Source organism: Numenius arquata, chromosome 9 (assembly GCF_964106895.1).
Source record: "Numenius arquata chromosome 9, bNumArq3.hap1.1, whole genome shotgun sequence".
NCBI classification, from domain to species: domain Eukaryota; kingdom Metazoa; phylum Chordata; class Aves; order Charadriiformes; family Scolopacidae; genus Numenius; species Numenius arquata.
In genome coordinates this window covers 24,036,842-24,058,701 of record NC_133584.1, presented here as the reverse complement: position 1 = coordinate 24,058,701, position 21,860 = coordinate 24,036,842, and the positions used below count along the sequence as shown (strand labels likewise).

Sequence of the window (21,860 nt, the reverse complement as noted above, 5' to 3'; positions counted from 1 at the left end):
TTACGTAGTTGAGATGGAGTATACTAAAGCCTGTTAAAATCAAGTGTGTATGAGGTTATATCGGGTATTCTGAGAAAGACAGATTTAGCAAGCTTAATGGAAACCATTCACTCCTCTATTGAGATGTCAGATTTGTTTCTCACAGTTTTTCTCATTATGTTTAACTCAGTTCTTTCCATCAAAGGCAACCGATGTCTTCTAGCAACACATTCAGACATGGTTTCCTTCTTAGCTCCAACCTCTCCAGAATAAATTAATACCACAGACAGTGGCATGCACGTGAAAAAGATCGTTCCATATGCAAAATGACGTATCTATGAAAACGTAAAGGAGCAAAACTTACTGTCTACATACACCGGAATTCTCCTAACTTCCTTCTGGGGATCTTGTTAACATCTGACATTTGGGCAACACATTTCCATTATGGCTCTTCATATGATTTTTCTAAACGTTTAATCAGTCAGGAATGTAAGGCTGGTTAACACCACAGCAACATGTCCTTTAATGCCCCACCTCATTTTCAGCAAACTGTTCCACAAAGCTTGAATATCATTAGGTGGACAGAGCATTACAATTACGTCTCTGCAATCAACTTTTGTCCACAATTCTCTGTTGTCAGCATTTTCTCTAAAATTGAAGCTTTCATCCTCAAGAAAGACGCCTACCCTCAAGCAGGACACTATCTTTACGAAAGGCCAACTGCTCCAGTGATATGCCAGGTAGGTTTAGAGGGATGCAGATAGAAGCATCCTTAGGTGATGTTCTCATGGTTGCGACTGTGGACAATATATTCTCAGGAGGCAACTGAGAAATGCAGACCCGACCACTAAAATTTGGTAACAAATCCCACTGTCGTTCCTCACCAACATACTTTAAAGCCATCTCACCAGGCAGTGACACCACCGCACTCCACGCAAGTCCTAATGATTAAACTTGATTACACAAACTTGGAAACTGAGCAACATTATAGCAAATATCGTGCATAGACATCTAGGGGGGTATGCAAGAACCCGTTAAAAAGAAAGAGATGGACATATCTAGTGTTTCCTATCATTTACATTCTTAATCTTTAAACCAAACTTCTACTCTATTTATTAGTGCAATTAAGCATATTATTTCACTGGCTGTGCACAGCTCTTGGAGGATTTAGTCAAGATCTTAAGTAATTCTGAAACATACTGTGCATATTTGTCTAAAAATGTGCCCTAGTTGTACAGCATGGACAGGTAAGAGACTTAATCAGAAAACAAAAACCAAATGTAAGAAAGAAATGCTCTCAGGGGACAATAATGCAAGGCAAGAGATACGTTATTGCTCACTGAATTACCTATACAAGCATTTCCTTTCTTATTACAGCATTAATCTTTGCACGTGTGATACAGGAGTCAGTAGCATTAATCCTTTACCTCGTTCTGCAAGAAACCAGAGCGCTGCATGACACTATCGGCTTCTGCCCCCACCAGTGTCTGAGAGCAGCAGTCATTTTGTGCAGGTCAAGAGAGTGTCTCTGGTAGCGAGAAGAAGATTTGTTTCCCTCTCTCTTACAAGTACCATGTTGGACAATTCAGAGAATTGGACCTCTTCCCCATGTCCTGAAATTTCTCCTCTCCCTCTTCCTTCCCATAAACCCAGGATCATGCTAGCTTGGCCCAGTCCACCTTGATCACTACAGCCCAGGCCCTTGTATTTTGTATTCTGTTCCCATTCACATCAAGCTTTATAAGGCACTCTCTACCCTCCGTGCCATGCAGGAGGAAGGGCTGGATTAAGGAAACGCAGAATTACACAGGCACACCAGCAAAATACCTCCCTGACACAGTCCCCATATTGCTGTCCAGCAGCGGGAAGCCACCTTTGCAGGACTAGGTTTTGGTCCCAAGTAGAGGATAAGAAAAATATTTGGAATCTTGAAGCTGTCAAGCACAAAAAGGAGAAAAAAAGCATCTGCACTTGATAAAATAATAAATGCAGCAAACTTTTCAAGCCAAAAGCTCACTGAACACAAAGCACAGCACCACACAATGCGACCTTCCAAAAGAGAATTGTCCCTTCTTGATTTATACTTGCAATATCGCATCTGTCCTGCACAAATACCAAATTGTATGATAACGTAGTACAAGTCCTTGGAGCCAGAGTGAACGACTGGATAGCTGGCTCGGGATCAAAATGATCAGCATGCCATGAAAACGGCGATACAGCTTGAGACTAGTTCACCGAGCCCAGCATCCCGTCCCTGGCAGTGGTCAAAAGCAGAGAGTCAGAAAGCGAACCTGCCACTGCTTCTTGACACTGTAGGTAGAGCGTGGTTTGTCATCTCAGTGACAACAGGCAAAGGACTTCATTCAGTCCTTGTGGCCAACAGCAGAAGTTGAATTGCAGTGTGGTGGGTAGCACTGTGGGACAAAGGATAGACTTGGAGGTGTAACAGAGCTTCAAGGGGCTCTGACTTGGGGCTAGAGAGATCAGAGGGGCTTCAGAGGGATGACAGCAGGGCTTTGGGAGTCTGTCTGCGGTGTCACTTTCTTCCCTTTCATTAACCTGCTGCTCTCCCAGCAATCTGATATGGTCGAGGGATTTCATCCCATTGTGGGACTCGAAGGCCAGAATGGACTGGCCATGCTGGGTAGAGCTGAAGACCACGAGGGAACTGCAGGTTGGAGTCCCACACCTCCAATAGGTTTTTGAATAATATGGCTCTCAGAAACCTGCATGTGAATATGTGCACCTGTACCTGTCAAACTGTATCTGTCAAATTGTATCATCCCACAGCCTTCGCGTAGCTGCTATTCTGAGAGGGAAGTTTTGGCACAAAGGTTGGGAGCTTCGTCTGTTGCAGGTACAAAGGTCGAGAGCTTCCTCTCTTGCAGGCACCGCAGCGCAGAGCCCCAGGTGGGCTGATGGGACAGGGCCAGTTGGCCATGCTGCTGCGGTCAGGCTGCTCCCATGCTGGGGCTCACTCGTGGGAGCACAGTCTGCACAGCACTGCCGCACCCACTGCCACTGCAGCGGAGACACTCGAACACTTGGCTACCAACGCGCCAAACACACGGAGGGTACCTCCTATAGAGTTCTTTACAATCTTTAAGCATTGCTGCTTCATTTTTGGCCCTGCTGATCCTGCAAAGAACTCCCACTAAGGGGGTGTTAGCACACACTGAGCACACCAGGAGAGCACCATGGATATGCCTCAGTCCTGCTTATGGAGCACACAGCTGGGAGCCGGGAGGAAACGCAATGAAAACTGTCCATTTGTAACCCTTGATAGTTCACATTAAAAAAACCCAACCCATGGGAGTACAGGAAATGCCTGACTGATAGTGTAAGCACTCATGTAGATTTGTGCAGGCTGGCAGACTGATTTTCATCGTTCAGGCTGGCTATATTCTTTGAAGATATGTCACTTCCCTGGATGTATGCAGCTGTGCGTTTGAAGCTCACACTAGCTGGACAAAATGATTTGTTCATGATCTTAATGTTTAGCCCTTTCAAGGAAAAAAATTCCAGCACTTCAAGCTTTTGTGAGTCTGAAAGGCTCATTCAGTTTTTAAGGATCTGCCTTAGCTTTTTTATTACAATTATTTATTTGAAGCCTGAACAGGCAATTTGATGAATGAGAGAGAGAGAGGGCAGGAGGGGAAGCACACAAACAATATATTGTATATAGTTTTGCCAATTACCATGGAACAGTCCTCAACCGACTGAGAAGATTTAATATTTTTGATGTGTTATTACATAGGGTTTCTTTTACCCTCCTGTTGCTTTCCTCTTTCCTTATTATTAATTAATATGTACAAACTAATCAGATTTTATTTTTAGGAACTGATCCTGATGTTCTTGCTTACACAGAGCAGTAGTTACCCTAATAGCTTCAGGAAACCGATGCCCTGATCCAACAAAAACAAAGCACTGGATTCAGAGCTGGAGGGATATTCACTGCATGCAAGGCTGTTATGCAAAGCTGTTGAATTTCTCACCCCTCCTTCTTCTGTGCATACTTTTACAGTTTTAACTCTCTGCACATGCACATGGTTGATTCCTTCCCTTGCATCTGAACCAATTCACAGTAATCTTAACAGTAAGGCAGTGTTTTTGTTTGTGCAGCAGTGTCAGGAGCTGGGAAAGGTGGCCGCGATGTCTCTGGGTGAGGCAGGTGAGCACGATACATCACATCAGCTGCCCATGAGAAGCCCAGAACAAGCCTGAGGTGGATGACTCCATTTGACTCATTCCTCTGACACAAAAATGCAGGGCTTCATTCTTTCTAAGGTGATAGATTGAGATGGAAGTGAGACCCAGTGCAGCTCCTCCTTTCCTGACATGAGTACAGCTATACTGATTTCACTCAGAGTATCTGTCTCTAACCATCTCCAAACCTGTTGACTCCCCCATATGATAAAAATTCTTTTTAGAGTACTCCTAAAAAAAATAAATCTCAGCGAATAATTTAATAAAGAGTGATAATTCTTTCAGAGTTCTCAAAGCCAGTCTATTCCACAGCAAAGATATCCATTCAACATTCTTCTGAATTTTATGTTCCGTTCAGGACAATCTCTCCATACAGCAATATACCACTTCTTCTCATTCTATATTTTCCAGGGGATTGCTCTATCAGGGAGTGTGAAATTTGGGCCTGAATGCATTGAATATTTTTTGAAGCTAACCCTAAGCCTCTGGGCTACTAAATTATTTCTTAAGCAAAACCAGCACACTCTTCATTTAAGATCATTCAGCATCCTCTTGATTATGGTATGACGTTACTTAAATGGCTGGAAAACTTTAGCTACTCAGTAAGTTTTACACTGATCCTATTTTGCCAGTAAAATTTTAAGTATTACACAGTTAGAGAGACATCTTTCACAGCTGCTGACTGAATATTAATATGATTTTTTATTTCCACTAGACTCCATTAGAATGTAACTAAACATTAAAAATGAGCACTAGATTCAGTGACACTTATTCCCCCATTGCGTATCACTATATGACTCTCGAGCCCTGTTTCTCTTTACCCCATTTGTGGTCCTATCCCTCTGATTTATAGAGCAAGCTGTAGCAGGAAGTGGAGAGGAATTCTAAATCACCCATTTGTCAGACTTCAATACTAAAGCGCAAAATATGGTATTAAAGCAAGACTGAACGCTTTCGTCCTTCTCCTTGTAGAAAATACCTCCTTGCACAGGACTTCATGGTACAGCAGAGGTAATGGGATAAGTGGTTACGAATTTTCCCATACTCAGCTGCACTGCACGTGTGTGTTATCAGCCAGGGAAAAGCTTAAGGCAGGTTCAAACATGCAGAGCACATTCAAGTTTATGACTTAATTGTGCTGAGAACCAGTGCTGTTACTTTGGATCAATGGTGCTGAGAGGAGCATTTCTAAGCCTCAAAGCTTACTACACCCATTTGTAATTATCGTGCAAACTGTCCACTTACTACGCTGTCCTGTAAGATGATGCCTTTTCCAAGAGGCATTAAAGGTTTTCATTTGTGCTGCTCAGCTTTCTTTTCCATCTTGAACTTTCAGGCCGTCCCTGCTGTCTGACATACGGTGCTTATACCGTATGCATTGTTGAATTACCGCTTCAAAAAAAATACAACTCTATTTTAATTAGATTTATGGGAAATCTTCCTAAGGCAAATTCTTCCCAGTTGCAATTACTGAGCACACCTGAGATAAAGGGATGGCAGGGAAAGGAATTCTCTTTCTTTCAACATAAAATACAGTTTATTTGGCTATTTCTATTATCAAAACAGGTAATAATATTTTCAAAAGCAGCAAAGTGGTTCATCTTTATGAATCATTAACTGTTTATCCATAAATATGCACAAAGCTGCATGAAATCAAGGAAATGAGGTTTCCTGCCCTAGAGAGTGTACAAAATGATGTTACAGACCCACTTGTTGTGGCAGCAAAGCACTTGGGAGCACGTATCACTGGAAGCCTGTGGGCAGAATGAATAAAGACTCAAAGCAACTAGAGTAAAATTTTTTCTAAGGTCTTTCAAGACAAGCAGATGCCTCTGGACTTGGAAATGTAAAGCAAAGTCCTGAACCCCGGTGATGTGTAAGCTGCCTCTCCTTTGGGACATGTCCTAGAGATCCCCACTGCATCTCCAGTGTGCTGGCAGGCTTAGGAGCAGCGATCCTTCGTGAACCTGCCTCTTACCGTGCAGTTGCCACCCTTTTGCTCTCTTCTGCCCAGGACAGAATCTGGGGAGTCCCAACCCCAGACTTCAACTCTGCTGGTGACAGCTCTCACAGAGACGAGAGCGAGGTATCTAGGTGTAGGGGGAGTAGATGGCATCAGGTGCTTGGGGAAAGCGTCTGAAGCAAAGGCCTTGTGCTCTCTTCATCACTCAAGACTCAGAATCGAGTAGCCACGACGTTGCCACACACAGCTCATCCAAATCGAGCCCAGCATTGAAAAGCAACACACCCAAAGAGTCAGGTTGGTGAAAATACGCTACAAGGCGAGCACTAGCACTTGATGACCGAAGGAGGCTACTCTACTGGCTTTTGAAGGCTTACAAGAAGAAGCTGTTGTTTTTATCAGTATCTGCAGAAATGAAAGTTGTATTTCATGCGAAAATCTACTCCGCTTAAATGGAACAGCTGATGAGGAGTAACCCCCTCAAATTGTGTTAGCACCTGGTCCATTTAATTTCTGCTTTGAACGAGATTTTACAGTTGAATTCTAAGCCGCTCAGTGAAGGAGGCTGGAAGGGAAATGCTGACACCCTCTTACTATGGCAATATTGAATAGTTTTGCTCTAAAAGGTACTGCAATTTCACATTTGTAGTGTGAGCTAAATGGGAAGTAATTTGTCGTTACTAATATAAACCACATTTATCAGCGCAAAAGTTATCTTACATTTTTGGACATGCTCTAAGAGTGTTTAAAATTAAGGAAATGCTGGCGTGTGACCTTAATGCACACTAAGCAGCCAAGATCATAAATGCAGATCCACGGCCACAACTGCATTTTGTTAGATAAAACCCCCTGATATCTACATTAGAACACTGTAAATGTGGCTGTTTTCTAAAAATAATCTATATTAATTGTGGCAGGTGAAGATGCCACCAGGACATCAACCTGAAGATATCTGCCCTATAGCAAATAACAAAACTACAAATCAAGAATATGTCTATTATAAATCACAAGGATGTTAAGCAAATCTGACAGAGCAAGGACCCTTGAATTCGGCATCTAGGACAGGGAGAACTATGTGATGATACAGGACCTATTGAAGTACTGTCTTTCTCTAAAAGTAAATATGTAATATTTCATAGGTATTCACACATGGCCTGGAAATGAGCTGCTTATGTGGAACTTTGGAGAATCTCACTCTCATTTAGCAATATTAAACCCCCTGGAAAAAACAGTACAAATAAAAATAATTCCTGTCCTTTCAAACAGTGTTTTAAAATATGTTTCCAGGAACATGCAATTACCTGAGCTGGGAATGCAATGAAAACTAAACAGAAACACTAATAACAAATTACCATTACAATTTATTAGAGGAATAAGCTCAATATCCATACCATGTATGAGAGACCCGTTTAGCTCTTGCTGCTGTGAAAGTTCTGTCACAATCTTACCAATCCAGTGCAACTAGCAGGGCTTGACCAGGCACTCATGAAAGCCTGGCTTCTCCCTCACACTCCCCAGATTTCTCCACGCATCACACTCCATGGCTGCTGCAGTGATTTACAGCGGGGCAGCAGGGGTAGCCCAAAGGCTGGATCAGCCGAGGTCTGGAAATCTAGCCTGAGTGCTGCTCTGTCCCACACAGCAAGGAAAAACTTCTTAGAGATTCTCCAGTTTAGGAGAGATGGTTATAAGGGTCTCTTTCTGTGCTCACTATTTTCACATTCATGACTTTTTTTCTGCACTAGTGATTGCTGTATTGCTTCTTCTAACTGCAATATTCATCCTAGCCCCTTATCTTTTTTTTTTCCTTTACAAGCCCTTATTTTTATATATAAAAATATACATAACTTCCACCCTTAAAGTGTTCTTAGGACACTGAACTGTGAAGATATACCGAATAGAAACAGCAATGCACGTACTAAATATTACAGTGGTCAAACGGTCCCTCGTAGGAAGTATTAGCTTGTTTTTGCCTCAGTCAGTATTTAACTCTCAGCTCAATAAATCTGGATGCACTCCTCAATTCAAGTCAATATCTGTTTAATATTTCATGATGGAGCTAACCAGTGAGCACCAAATAAATCTGCTTCCCTGTGCTCAGGGAAACGCACAGAATCTGCATAGAGCCCAGGGACCCGGGGCTTGCTCTCCCCTGCCCTGCTCTGGGGAAGGTGCCTTTCTGGTTCCCTCCTGCCGCCACCTTGCTTCTACCTGCAGCAAATCCCTTCTCTCACTTTGGCCTCGTCTCACTGAGAAGCAGGTGACACATCTTCATCTGTTTGGCTCTTTCCGCCAACGTGCCCTCTCTGCTCAGAGCGTGCTTCAAATATTTAGCCTTTGGTTTAGCAAAGCACGGCGCTGGAAGTTTAGATCTATGATCCTGATGGCAGACTGTCTCAGCCTGTGGGAAGCCATGGTGTCATCTGAAGATGGATTGCTTTTCTTAAGTGCATCTATGCCTATGACTAGCAGTGGCTTCCAGCCCCACAGGGTTCAGCTGTCATGACTTTTCTTGGGTTATTCAAGGAGTAAAAGAAAGAAAAGGCCTTGCTTCCTCATCACACCGCTTTGCCTACCTGTTATGCAGAGGAGGGTCACCTTCTGGATATTCTCCATTGCCAGCTGCTGGCCAAGGAAGGCATTGGAGCAGCAGGAAGAAGTGTTCGGGCTTCTCATGTCACCCGTAGGTGAGGAAGTCCCAAGAGGAATAACTGGGAGAGAAGATTTTGCTCTTAAAGGAGGGGAAGTAACTGCCTCAAAGCAAGGAGACTCGTGCTTTAGCATTAGTGTGTCCTGTAGCTGAAGTGTTCACGACGTGACTGGTTTTACAGCCTGTCTTAGGTGATGGCTCAGCTCCATCGCTGCAGAAACACATCGCCTCACAGCGATTACTGGTTTTTCCTCATGATTCGCTATCAGATAAGAAACGCTATTTTTCAGCTGAGAGCCTGAGAGCAAGTAACTTGTCCAAGCGTGGCAATGGTGGTGAGACTGAACCTCATTTTCTGAAATACAAAATTCTGTCATTGGCACTTGCAGTGCTTCCAACCAAAACCGACCGTATAATTTGATTTTCAGCATGCTTATAGGAAACTCCACTCATTAGCCAGCTGAGCGAGCACAAGTTAAACAAGAAAGCTTATATCCAGGACCACGCTACCACTATTCACATTCTCTCTAAATTTTCAATTTAGGAATTACCTCCCAAGGGTTTGTGCATCGTTAAAAAAAAGGTGAGGTAAAACCTCCAAATTATCTTTATGCAAAAAAGGACAAAATTAACCTAGCAATAAACATTTCTTAGAGGACTAAAAGCCCTGCCGGAATGTGTCTCAAGTGTGTTGCACTGTCTGCTCCGAGCAACATGCAACAGCCTTTCAGGGCACACTGTACTGGGCCCAACTGGTAACGCCAGTGTCCATCAGGGAAGCTTCAAGCCCCTGTAGGCACTGCTGGTACCACTTGCCGATACTACTGAGGTGATCTGTTCTGTCAGCTTAGGAAGTCAGAGCCAAGTGACACATTCAGCAGGCTCTGCCCTGGTGGGAAGTGCCCGGGGCTGTGCGGGGGAGCAGCGGGGAGGTACGGTGCCACGGCTGGTTGTGTCGGCTCCAAAGGCTCCCCAGAGAAAGCCCTGCAGCCCCAGCCATCGCTGGAGCCGAGACCCAGGGCACAGGCTGCTGCTTTTAATTACTGTGCTTGCAATGCACTACTGTTCTTTAGGAAACTTTGCATTTCCAGATCAGAACTTCTGTAGATCAGGCTTATTCCTAGTTATATATTGATCCTTTTGAACCCAGATGCCTCAAGGGATGTTTTAGATTGCAGCATTTTGTATTAGTGACAAAGACCTGTGCTTTTCTTACTGCGTGTGATCGTGCCTGAACAAGCTGTGGGGTAGACAGTAATAAGCAGCTTTATGATTTATTTTGGGGTGATAGTCTGAACTTGTAAGCTTTTGGGAAAAGCAGAATTGTTTCAAATTCATTTCTTTTTTATGTTAGTGCTTCAAGTTTTGGCATTCAGAAACCTTAGATGCAGGGAAAAAAAAAATAAAAAAAAAGAGAGCTCAATTAAATTAGTGGCTTCCAAAGTTGCATCTATAGCACTGGCTCTCCTCCTGAACTCCAGATGAAATGAAACAGATGTGAGGGGAAATGAATGTAGCAGCCAAAATAAACGGTGTGACTTGGTCAAAAGGAACTCTCTCTCCCCTGCCAGATTTCAAGACTCCCCCTGCACCAAAGCCAGCTGAAGGGATATAAATACTTTGCCATTTGCACCTGGTTGAAGCTTTCTGGATTCCATTTCCCCTCTCCCATTTTCCTTCTTCCTTTCATCTCTCCCTTATTCCAGCCATCTCCTCCACAGGTATATATACACATATGTAAACACACACACATATAAACACACAGCAAAATATGGGATGAATTTTAAAAAAGCATGATTTGCAGGTCGACATCGTCTGAAATGTGAAATGCTCAATAATACTTTGTAGAAATTTCTAGAGTGAGACATTCTTAAGACAATTTTATAAGATACAGTCTGGAGTTGGAACTCCAGCATAAGATATTAGCATTTAGTTCAGTGTGGCTTTAAGTGAATGCCAATTAAAATTACCATCCCTGTCATCAAAACAACTACAGTCTCTTTTTAATATTGCTTGGATTTTTGTATTGGCACTTACTTTCAAACATAGGTATAAATTCTGCAAAGTATGTAAATAGCTGCATCATTTTTATTACATACTATCCATATCTCAGTTTATCATTTAACCTGCTTCTGCTTATAAACTGCTCCACAGACATTGGGACAGCCGAATAGATGCTCAACAACATTTGAGCTGGGCCTGCCAGGGTGAGGAAAACCATTCCGCCAACTCAGCCGGTAACAAGCAATAAGCCACTCGAAGGGGATTTCAACCAGCTGATGAGCACATTTGAGGCTCATCTGACAACAGGACTAAGTTATAAAAGAAAAATTCTTTAACAGGAAATATGAGACAGAGCCAGGATGGAGACCAAGAGCAAAATGCTGGGCAAAGATTTGGCATGGATCGCTGTCAGGGCTCACCCAGCTGCTGGGTTTGAGAGGACGCAGACGATGCTCTTGTTTGGTGAAAAAGCCACAAGCTGCACGATGGGCTGATCTAATCCCAAAGACCACGGTAAACAGCAGTGAGAAAAATGTGTAGGCACTTATTAGTTAGTCTAAATCTACTAATTTGTTGTGCAACCAAAGTAAAGAATGACCGTCCCTAACAACCTGTATCAACCCCTATGTTTGTTTGCCCTGGTTCTTACTTATCCCTGGAGGGAAACTTTAAATTCCAAGTGACTGCAACAGCAGCGCTCGGGAAGGCCACCTTGTTGCAGAAGGGGTTGAGGGGCAGCCTCTACTATGAGAGGGCAAAAAAATAGACTTTCAGCAGAGATGGTCATTGCTGCCTGCAAAGACCCAAGGAAATTAAAAATATATTGTTCCAACAAGCTTGGACTGAAACCCAGCAGTTTGGCAAGAGCTGGGTGAGCCGCCCCATGACACCAACCTCCCCCAGCATCGAGGCAGACCAGCGGCAAGCTGCCAGCTCCCCCTCCTTATTGGGGACACTTCCACCCCAAGATGCAGCTGAGAGGTGTTTTTCCTTTGCACATAACATACACATAACATACAGTGTTGCCTACTACTGGTCTGGTCTTCCAGAGGAAAGAATACATTATTAGCAAATAGGTATAGCAAAAAAATTGCACTGGTGACTTTCTAAGGTAGTTCGTTGCACTACAAAAAGAAGGAAGCTTCAAAAGTAGCTAATAATTTAACAGTCTGTTTTGAGGGAATCCCTGGGGTCTGTCTGCAGGTTCCAGGCTCCCCAGCTGCTCTCCCTGTTTCACCTGGATGGTGGTACCACACAGAGTGCAGCACTGGGGAGCACGCCATGCCCTGACACACAACCTCCATCTGCTCCTCGCCTGCTGTACGTACTTCAGGGTCGTTAAAAAGCCTGCCACCATGTTCCTGCTCAATTAAAACCAGGAAAAATCCACATGAACCATTTGTTGAGGTAAGTGTTGTGAATACCCCACAAAATAAACTTAAAGCCAACATGAATTGGCAGGGCTTCATTTTCCCTCATGAATATGCATAACTAATGTATAAAATGTTAATCTTGCCCTCCTCCACTTCCTTTCTGCCTTCTCCGTCTGCCCCTTTTGGAATTAAGCACTTATCTCCTATGCAGTGAATAGGCCTCCATTATGTGAAGGGCTGCAGAATTTTAATGAATTGCAAAATATAGTTAATTATGGAAAAAAAAGACATCTTCTGCACTTTTTCATGTAAATTAGACAAATTAATTGGTGTTCAGTATTTTTTTAAATGCACGCAGCCCTAGGAGGGAAGCAAAAAAAGCTACTTGACAATTCAGCATTGGAATTGTGATAGAGAAAGGAAAACAGAGGGGGCATTTCTGATACACTGCACTAATCCAGCCTCCAAAGTGAATACTTCCTAACTCCAATCTAGAATCGTGAGAAAGTTATGGAAGTCTGTTCTCACAAAGCAAGTTATTAATTTTTTAAGTTTTCCCCTATTTGAGCCCCTGAATCTCAAGAATTAGTATCAATAGCTCGGTCTAAGCATAGCAAGGGCCAGGTATTGTGCAAGCTTTCCCACAGCACTCTGCCACTGCACCTCCACCCGAATTCCCCTTTAGGTAACGCTGGCAGCTGTGTCAGCTTCTATGGAAGCTCGATGAGGGGAACAGATGTCCAGTTGGGACTGAATGAACCTACTGGGTAAATTTTCAGTTACGCTTTACCAACATTTGAGTCTAGAATTTGCAAGCTGAAAAACTAGCTGTCCTAGTTGAAACCTTGTCCACAAACTGTATAGGTTTTAGCAGTGCACACTAGAAAAAAAAAATATTTAATGGGATTTTGAGTCCTTCAGAAAACAATATAACATCCGCACTGGTGACCTAAATAAAACACCTACATCCTGCTTCAGGCTGCCCAAATCAATACTCATGTATGTAACCAGACGCTTCTGTGCCTATTTGTTGCAGGTGGGTTAAAGAAATTCTATTTAAGTGGAACTTAAAAACAGAGCACTGTCAGCTGTGATAAAAAAAATGGGGTTATTTCTCAAAATATAAAATTGACTGTGGATAGTTTCAGAGAAAGTTACTGTCACAAAACAACACAGTAACAATAATAGTATCTATTAAAATTACTATATAAAGCATGCTATGGCATATGAGGACTGTTCTTTATAAATGATATTCCACTCTTACATAGCAACTGACATCTAGAAGAGAAGCTGATTTATTTAAGTGTAGCATGGCAGCATTATCACACTATGCATTTTTTTCTTTTAATCTAGCTGTGCTGGAGAAGAGTCCCATTCTGACCAACTGAGGCCAGAATCTGCTCACAAGGAGCACGCCCTCATGTCCTTAGGATCTCTAAAGCCAATCCCTCCCATGAGAATCAAAGCAGCACACGGGAATTGATAGCAATGTTGCTTTCTCTGATACACCTTATGGTCCAGTCGCTATGTTGCTCCTCTATTTCGTACATGCATTCCATGTCTTTATCAGAACACAGGAAAACTATTTTCCCCTTTGTCTTAACACACCACAACTGATACAGCTCCTACAAGTTTATGATTGTTTAATATTTAATGATGCTAAATGCCTCAGTGAGGATTAGGAGTCTTTGTTTGGGTGCTATACAAACATGTAAGACAGGAGATGGTCAGGAAGATGAAGGTGCTGATGCAGCCAAGGGAGAGAGCGGCTCCTTTCTCACAGGGAGATGCCAAAGCAGGAACCTCACTCAAAGGGCTCTGAATCTCTCCTAGAATTTCTCTTCCTCCACCCTAATCATAGAGGGATCCTATGGACATTAAAAAGGACTAAAATTGGCCTTTAATAGTATTCCTCTATCTCCCCATCAAAGAGATTACGAGTGAAAACATCTAAAGTGACTCTAAGTTCAAAATGTGTTATAAATATTAACAAAATTAACTTTATAACATTAATATGAGGTAAAACCAAGGAAATCTTCTGTCCATGGAATCTTCCATATTCTGATGGAATAATCAACACTATTTAGATAGATCTTAACATTTAAGTAATATTAAAAATCTAAATTAAAAAGTAACTTGACTCCGACGGAAGAATGATAAATGCTGAATGCAATTTTATCAAAGTAAGAGTTCAAAGCGATGCAAACCGCAGCTGATCCTCACTGACATGAAGAAAGCATGCCTGAGAGATATCAGAGCTTGTTTCAGGAACTGATTTATTTGAAACATGAAACGTTTCTTAGAAAAAAAGTTGCTGATTATAATTTCTTAAGAAGCAGTCACTGAGTCACTCAGTAAGTTGGGCAGAAGATAAAACTTTGTTGTGGGTCATCTGCAGACAACTGGAAAGGTTGAAAGTGCTGAATGCGTTAGAAGGCACTTAGTAACAAACTATAACCATATTAAATGCTTGTAGGAAAACCTGCCTGTTCCTATGAAACATTTGTGCCTTGTTAGGAACTTTAAAAGATTAGGCAGGGCTTAGCATCACAATTTTTAAGTAATTGAGGGAACCTCTGCTAACCTCTGCTAATACGCTTCATTTTATTAATCATGATTTAAACTTAACAAAAATTCTACGCATTATTCTTTTCCATCACCAATCTGTTTTAACCATATTAAAGTTGGCTTACATTTCATTTTTAGATAATAGATCTAGGATCAAATGTCCTTTGAAATCAGCCCAGGTTTTTAGGGCTATTTGGGTCAGCCAATGAATTAGCATTTAAGCACTTCAGTGTCTCCGTAACTGTTAAGCAGATGCTATATCCTACCTCTAGCCACTGGTGAAAATTAAGACTATTTTATGTGCTTTGCTGAAAAGAATGAAATGAAGAACATTCCTCCTAACCAGGCCCAGAAAACAACCGAACCAGCGAGCAGAGCGCCTGTTTCTAAGGGTACTTTATTTCTCTTTCTTTCTAATAAATGGAATATGTAATTAGTTTTAGATAGAAGTATTTGACATAGCCATTAGAAACCACCTAAGCAAGAAGGCATAGGTCAACTTTGCTTTGCATTTCCTTCTAGCAAGAATTGTCTTGGCTTCTGTTTATAGCGTACCTAATAAAACACAATCACAACTGAAGCCTTTGAAGGTGCGGTGCATATGAAATATAATTGATAAGTTCATGCTTCTACTAATGTTATGTCTAATTCAAATCTTAAGTAACTCACGTTCTGCTGCGAACAAGAAGAGTGACAATACAAAATATCACAAGATGACAAAATCTCCTTCAGTAGATACACCACAGCCATAACATCTTGGATCCAACACGAATTAATGAGCTCTGCTGTTGAAGGTTAAATTAGTCTACCTTCAAGTACTACCCAGTTTGCATTGCATTGCAATCTAATCTGTCAGCTAAAATATCCTAAATGTTGTATTACCAATTGCAGTGTGTTTGATTTAAAAATGGTATGACATTTCAGGCTCTGTTTTTCCACCACCGCAATCAGTAACTGCTCCAGCAGTGACTCTTGTGCGAGGCAGGACCTGTCTGTCAGGGCACAGCCTCCCAAAGCTCAGCTTCCTCACCCAGGATCACTTAATATGAAAGCGGCCTTGATTAAAGGGAGTAAGAAAGAGAGAGCACCAATTTCTTTGCTGTTCTATAACCTCTGGAGAAGCAAAGGGCTGTCAGCTGGAATTAACCTCCGGCCTTGGGAATGCTGTGAATTGACCCAAGGTCCCCCTCAAACACGAGCAAAGGGCCTTATCCCAAGTTCTCATGCATTTCAGTCCGGCCACCGCGTCACCCAGCTCCCTGACGGGGCTCCAGAGAGAGGGCACCCCACTCCCCCTCTGCAGACCAACCCAGCCCCGAAGCTGTCAGCAGACGTGGCGCTAAGGAAGGATGGACTCCTCACTGCAGGCTCATCTCACACGCCTGGGGTAGGTACTGTGCTAGTCACCGAGGTGAAGTGCTCAGCACATACAGAACATTCTATAAATGCACTGTTACCATTACTGAGGCTAGTTAAGCAAAAGCTAGTTTAGAAAAAGTAAATCAAAAGCACATTTAAAAAAACAGGCTCTGTATAATAACTAATGAATTCAGTTAATATTATCAAGCTTCATTTATATTTGTCTAGATAACGAACGAGATCTTTCTTCCTGCTGCTAACAAAATTTATTTGCTAACATATACTCCCACAGTCCAAAGCGATACTAGATGATTTTGCCTGATACAGAGACGTCGCACAAAATAAATAACTTTGAATGGCATTTCAAAGACATCACTGATTTATTTCTACTTCCTATCTGCCTAGAACAAAAAAGGAGATCACAATGTTTTTTCTTAAATTCTTCAGCTTAGGAAATTTCTTGCAACAAGCATTATCATCATCCCTCCTTTACATTATCCATGCTGAAATACACTCTTCAGTATAAGTTTTTTCTCATACAGCCGGCACATAAGCATCTCAGTGCGCCCTTTTAAATATACACTCTACTGCTAAATGTATTTCGTGTGCACAGAATAGGCAGTGTATGGCACTCTACATCTAAAAAAAATTGTCTCTTCTACCATTAGTTGCTGACGACTTCATCATTGTCATGAGGGAACTGTGAGATGGTTAAATATCTTGAACTGGCAGTAAATTTGATTGATGTTCAGGGGAAGGTTTTCTCTAAATAAATCTGTATTTCAAAGTATGTTTTCTTAAGAAGAAACATTTTCAAATGGGATTATGAAATACTAAAAAAACAGTAAACAATTAGTGCAAATAGCCCCCTCCCTATCGTCCAGAGGATATCATAGCATACTGTAAATTCATAAATCGCAATTACTCCTCTAATCCCCAGTTTTCAAGTGAAGTAGCTTAGAATTTTCAAGAAGGTCAGAAATTCTGGCAAAGAAAAGGTGACTTCTAAGAAATATATGTCCTCTTATCTTCTCGGTCTAGTGTTCCTCATCTATCACAATGTCCACTATTGCTTTCTAATCCAGAAATAAAGGCAGCCATCTTTCCAATGAACAAAATATTCTTTACTTCAATCACATTTCCAACAAATGATCTAATGATTCTCACTGTGAAAAAGGATGATCTTTAATTCTCTATTTACTCCGGGGTGTTTTTTGCTTACAGCTTTATGTCCGACTTCCTTTTTCCCAAAGCCTTCAGTTAGACTGAAGTGATATGTATTTGATGAGCCTCCCTCTAGATACATTTTAGAAAAAATCCCATTTTGCCTGAGCAGAGACACTCAAACTCCAATGAAATCAGGTTTCACTTTCAGCATGTCTCAGAATTCAGCCTTAAAATCCTCTATCGCCTTGTTGCTACAATATCCTGCCCAGGAACACTAAAAGGTCTGGTCCACAGCATCCCAGAGGAGGCAAGGATGTTATACATCCATCACATTCTTGTTGTGTTCCTTGCTCCCAGGAGACCTGAGGATGCCATCAATTTACAGTCACTACTAGCAAGGCTGTTAGAAATTCAGGCTAACACAAACATGGTGGGGAGATTTTGAATTATGGCCCGAAGGAGTCTGGGGAACAGTTCACAGCTCCCGCTCGCACCTCTGATGTCTGATGCTCTGACCAGCAACATCAGCACAACAACCACCGATACTGGAGCATCTCCAGATCTCCTTCGGTAGTAAAAACTGGTCTTCCATGATCACTTGCCCCAGTAACACCAAAGGAAGGTACTGTTTATCCGTCTGTTACAGAACAGGAAATAACGTGAAGGAGAGAGCTGTCCTTGAGAACACCAGGGGTTTGTCTCCAAGATGGAAATGAAAACTGAGTTCTCATTTGTCTTGTATATCCACTCTGAATGCTTCTCCATCTCTGCCATCTAATTATCCTTTGCTTCCACTTCACTTCCCCAGCTCCTGCGAGGCTGCCTTCCTCAAGCTGAATACTGAGAAAGATGCTCATGACTAAATAAATGGACATTTAAAAAAAAAAAAACAAAAACCAAAAGGATATTGAGTCCCCAGACTTATTCGATCGCACTGCTAGTGAAAGGGCCATTACGAGCTCTGTCTCAGCAAGCTGCTACGGAATATTTTGTAATAATAATAACAATAAGTTGTGGCGATGAGAAGGCTCACTACTAAACTATTCAGCCTTTCTCTGCCTGGGAAAGACCAACTATTTCTGTCTGGATAGCAAAATTATAATTAGAGAGTCTGCTTTATTTACATTTAACTGCATTTACCATCTGACAGCACAATCTTCCATGTGTGAATCTGCTTCAACTGAGGCTTTGTATTTCTTCTTCCTCCCTTTTTATACTTGTTCATACATCTGCTGTACAATACATTTAAAAGTGCCTTATATACCTTCATTTAGGAGAGACCTGTCTGTCCTGAGGAACAGACAGAGAGAAGAAGGAGAAAATAGTTCCTGGGTCAGGCCACCCTCACCGCTCTCCCACAGAACACAGTCCTGGAGGAAAACACTATTTTGGTGCTGTGACTTTTCTCCTCTTTGTGGGGCAGGGATGGAGACTTCAGGCCCTTTACACACACAGACTGTTTCCACCCCCACACTGGAACCAGAGCTGGCAGTTAATGCTCTGTGCAAAGGCTAGGGATTGCTGGATTAATAAAACAATAGCTACCAAAAAAAAGAAAAAAAAAGGAAGGAACCCCCCTTTTTAACAAAACTATATATTTCTCTGAAACACTTCCTTTTCCTAGGATGAACAATGAATATATTCTGCGAAACAGGTTTAATTATAAGGCTTCAATACCAATGCATCCTGCTAAGACCCCTGTTCCGCTGGCAAATGCCAAATGATCCCCCAAAACACGAAGGAAACTGAAAAACTTGGAAGGACTGAGTGTACGTATACACTAAAACATGCACACAGATAACATATGTCACCATTGCTCCCTTGGTGTTTCCTGCTGCTGGACAACTGCCAGAAACAGAGGTATCCAAACATCATGAAGAAACTTGTTTTCACAGGATTTCTAACAGGGGGCTGTAGGTTCAGCCGCGATGGAGAGTTCCTGTGCACGTTCCCAACCTGGGCATGTTCAGCAAACTGAACTCCTGAAACTCTGGCGGTTCATTCATCAACACTCAGAGTGTTTTTTCCCACTTGAAAAGGTTTTTTGTTTCTTTATTTTCTTCTTTTTTTTTATGGCTAACCTTTTGCCTCCTTTTGTGAGGCGGTTTTCTATCCCTGTTTCATCTCCTCTTCTCTGACTCTTTACCTTTGCCATTAATCTGCAATAGGCAAACTTGTCAAATGTCACTAACACCCAAAATGTAATTACACCAGGCTTGAATTTTCCTTCTTTCTTTTTATCAAATATGTGGCTCTGACTTTCAGCATGACTGAAAACAGTTTTTTCCTAAAGAAACATAATTCTAAAACCAAAGCAGTTCGAACTATCAGCATTCGGTTTGGAGCTATAGCATCTCTGTCCTAAGACTCTATTTTAATACTCAGAGGCATGTTCAGGAAAATGGTACAAGAGAATCAGAGTGCAACTTTTGTGGATTCTGAATTTTTCAATATATTGTATTATGAAGCAACATGTCATGTACACGTAGCTCCCAGTGAAGCTGTGATTACAATGGACATCTTGATATCTCATATTAGTTATTTGGGAAGGAGGCACTTTTTGAGCTGTTTTCTGGAACCAGGATTGTTCTCATGCCTTGATCTTATTCCTAATTTAACCCTCAGCTCACTTCTGTTAGTTATTTCACTGACTTCATGGCTACTGCCCCAGACTCCTATATTAAGGAGACCCGAGAAAGCAAGCACCGAGTTATTCCAAATGGTGATGGAATTTCCCCAGAGCCCACCACAGCTTCCCAGCTCAGGAGGTGGCTACACCCCACCACCAAACGCCAACCAGAGCTTCCCTGCAGACCAGCAGAGACTGCCCCTGCTGACTTGGAGCCAGCCTGCAAGGAGGACAAGAGGGTTAGTGAACCAAAATGGAAAAGCCGTGTCTTTGGACAACTTCAGCAACAGCATTCCTCACCAGAGTCTCTCCCTGGCTCTGTACAGTGAAAAACTCCTTTACACAAACCCCATGGAAATAATGGATTTCTATAATCAAGCCGTTAAGTCAGTGTTTAAGAGGATGGGTACCCAAATAACAGACACATGAACAAACAAAACGTAAAACCAATCATCTTTTGACTGGCAAAATACTCGGGAATATTTGGTTAGACTTTGAAGACACTTTCATGTTCTCCCTATCCTGGGCTTCTTCAAAATTAGTGCAACTCAGGGCAGCACAAATCTGCCCCAAAAGTTAGGGAGCTCCAATACCTGGTTTCTTGAGGAGAAGCTCACAGCTGTAAGTACAGCAAGCTCTAACTTGGGGGGGGTGTGGTGGGGTTTTTTCCTGCCCAAACACCTCAGCTTTGCTTTGTTCTAAGTTGGGAACTGCAGTTATATGGGATTCCCTTTAGGAAGCACATTTCCAGTGTGGCAGTAATAATTTGGCATTGCTAATTATGGCCACACTGTTGGTCTGTGTGAGACAGTAGCTATATTTTGAGAGGTTTTTAACAAAGCTCTCTTGCATACGAAGCATTAAACAGGCTCTGTGGCATCTGAAATGTGAATAATTCAGTCATTCGGTCCAAAAACCACAACACGTGACTGACAGCTGTCAAGCGTGTGACATCACCCCTCGATTATACAATGTAATCGTTTATGGTTTACTGATGTGTCCAATAAAATGAACAGTCCACAGTAAAGCACAGAATCTTAAAGGTGACATGCAGATAAGAGTTTCTCCTGACCTGTTAATTTCTATTTTCTGGAAGCACTGGGGATTTGCAGTTCTCAGCACAGTAACTGAAATGACATTAACTTTCAGCAAGTAGTCATTGACCACACAATCGGTCCAAGATCGCACATTAGGCCGCTGTATACTATGTGAGAAACTCAAATCCTGCTCTGAAAAAGAGAGATGCTTTTTCTTTCTTTCTTTCAATGAACTGAAGCTCTTAACGCTTCTTACTCATTACTGTGTTGGTTATGCAAATACAATAATCAACACATAAATCTTCTATGTTTTGGGCTGCAGATCAATTTACAGCCTCTAAAAGAGACAGCAGAAAAAAATGGTTGTAAAGGGTAAGCGCAGGCATACAGAGTTTACTTGCTTATGATTTTGATAATAAGGAGTTTAACTGTTCTCACTGTCTAGCCTAGAAAACATTTATCTACATTTTTATTCCCCAAACTGCTGAGTGCAACAGGGAAAGCAAAACTGAACACACGGTCACAACTGGAACGAGACATTCTGTGGGAAGCAGAATTTAGCCTGATTACCTTTGGCTTTGTGTTTTGTGGCTGGATTATCTCATATGTAATGAGGCATGAGACCTGACTGAAGCTTTTCTTGCAGCTGGGCCACTCTGAGTCCTCTTTCTCATTCCTCCCCTTAACGTGGATTCTTTGGGATATAAAACACAGCCCACTCCATTAGCCTTTCTGTCAGCAGGACACTGGACACTGAACTGGATCTCAATCTCCAAACACCTATTACCCTTAAACTTCTAAGTCTTGATTTTTTTTTTATTTTTTTTTTTTGAGACTTAAACGCTTGTTGAAACGACTGACAGGTTCCAAAGTCACTGAGAGGATGATCTGAGCTATTCACTGACCTGTTCACTCACCGAGGGAC

The 21,860-nt window shown here is 42.0% G+C and overlaps 1 protein-coding gene across 1 annotated transcript in view; it reads right to left on the bottom strand.

Annotated features, from left to right (window-relative positions):
• Positions 1–21,860, bottom strand: part of LOC141468409 (glypican-5-like) — a 382,005-nt gene that overhangs the window by 109,226 nt on the left and 250,919 nt on the right. The window lies entirely within an intron of this gene.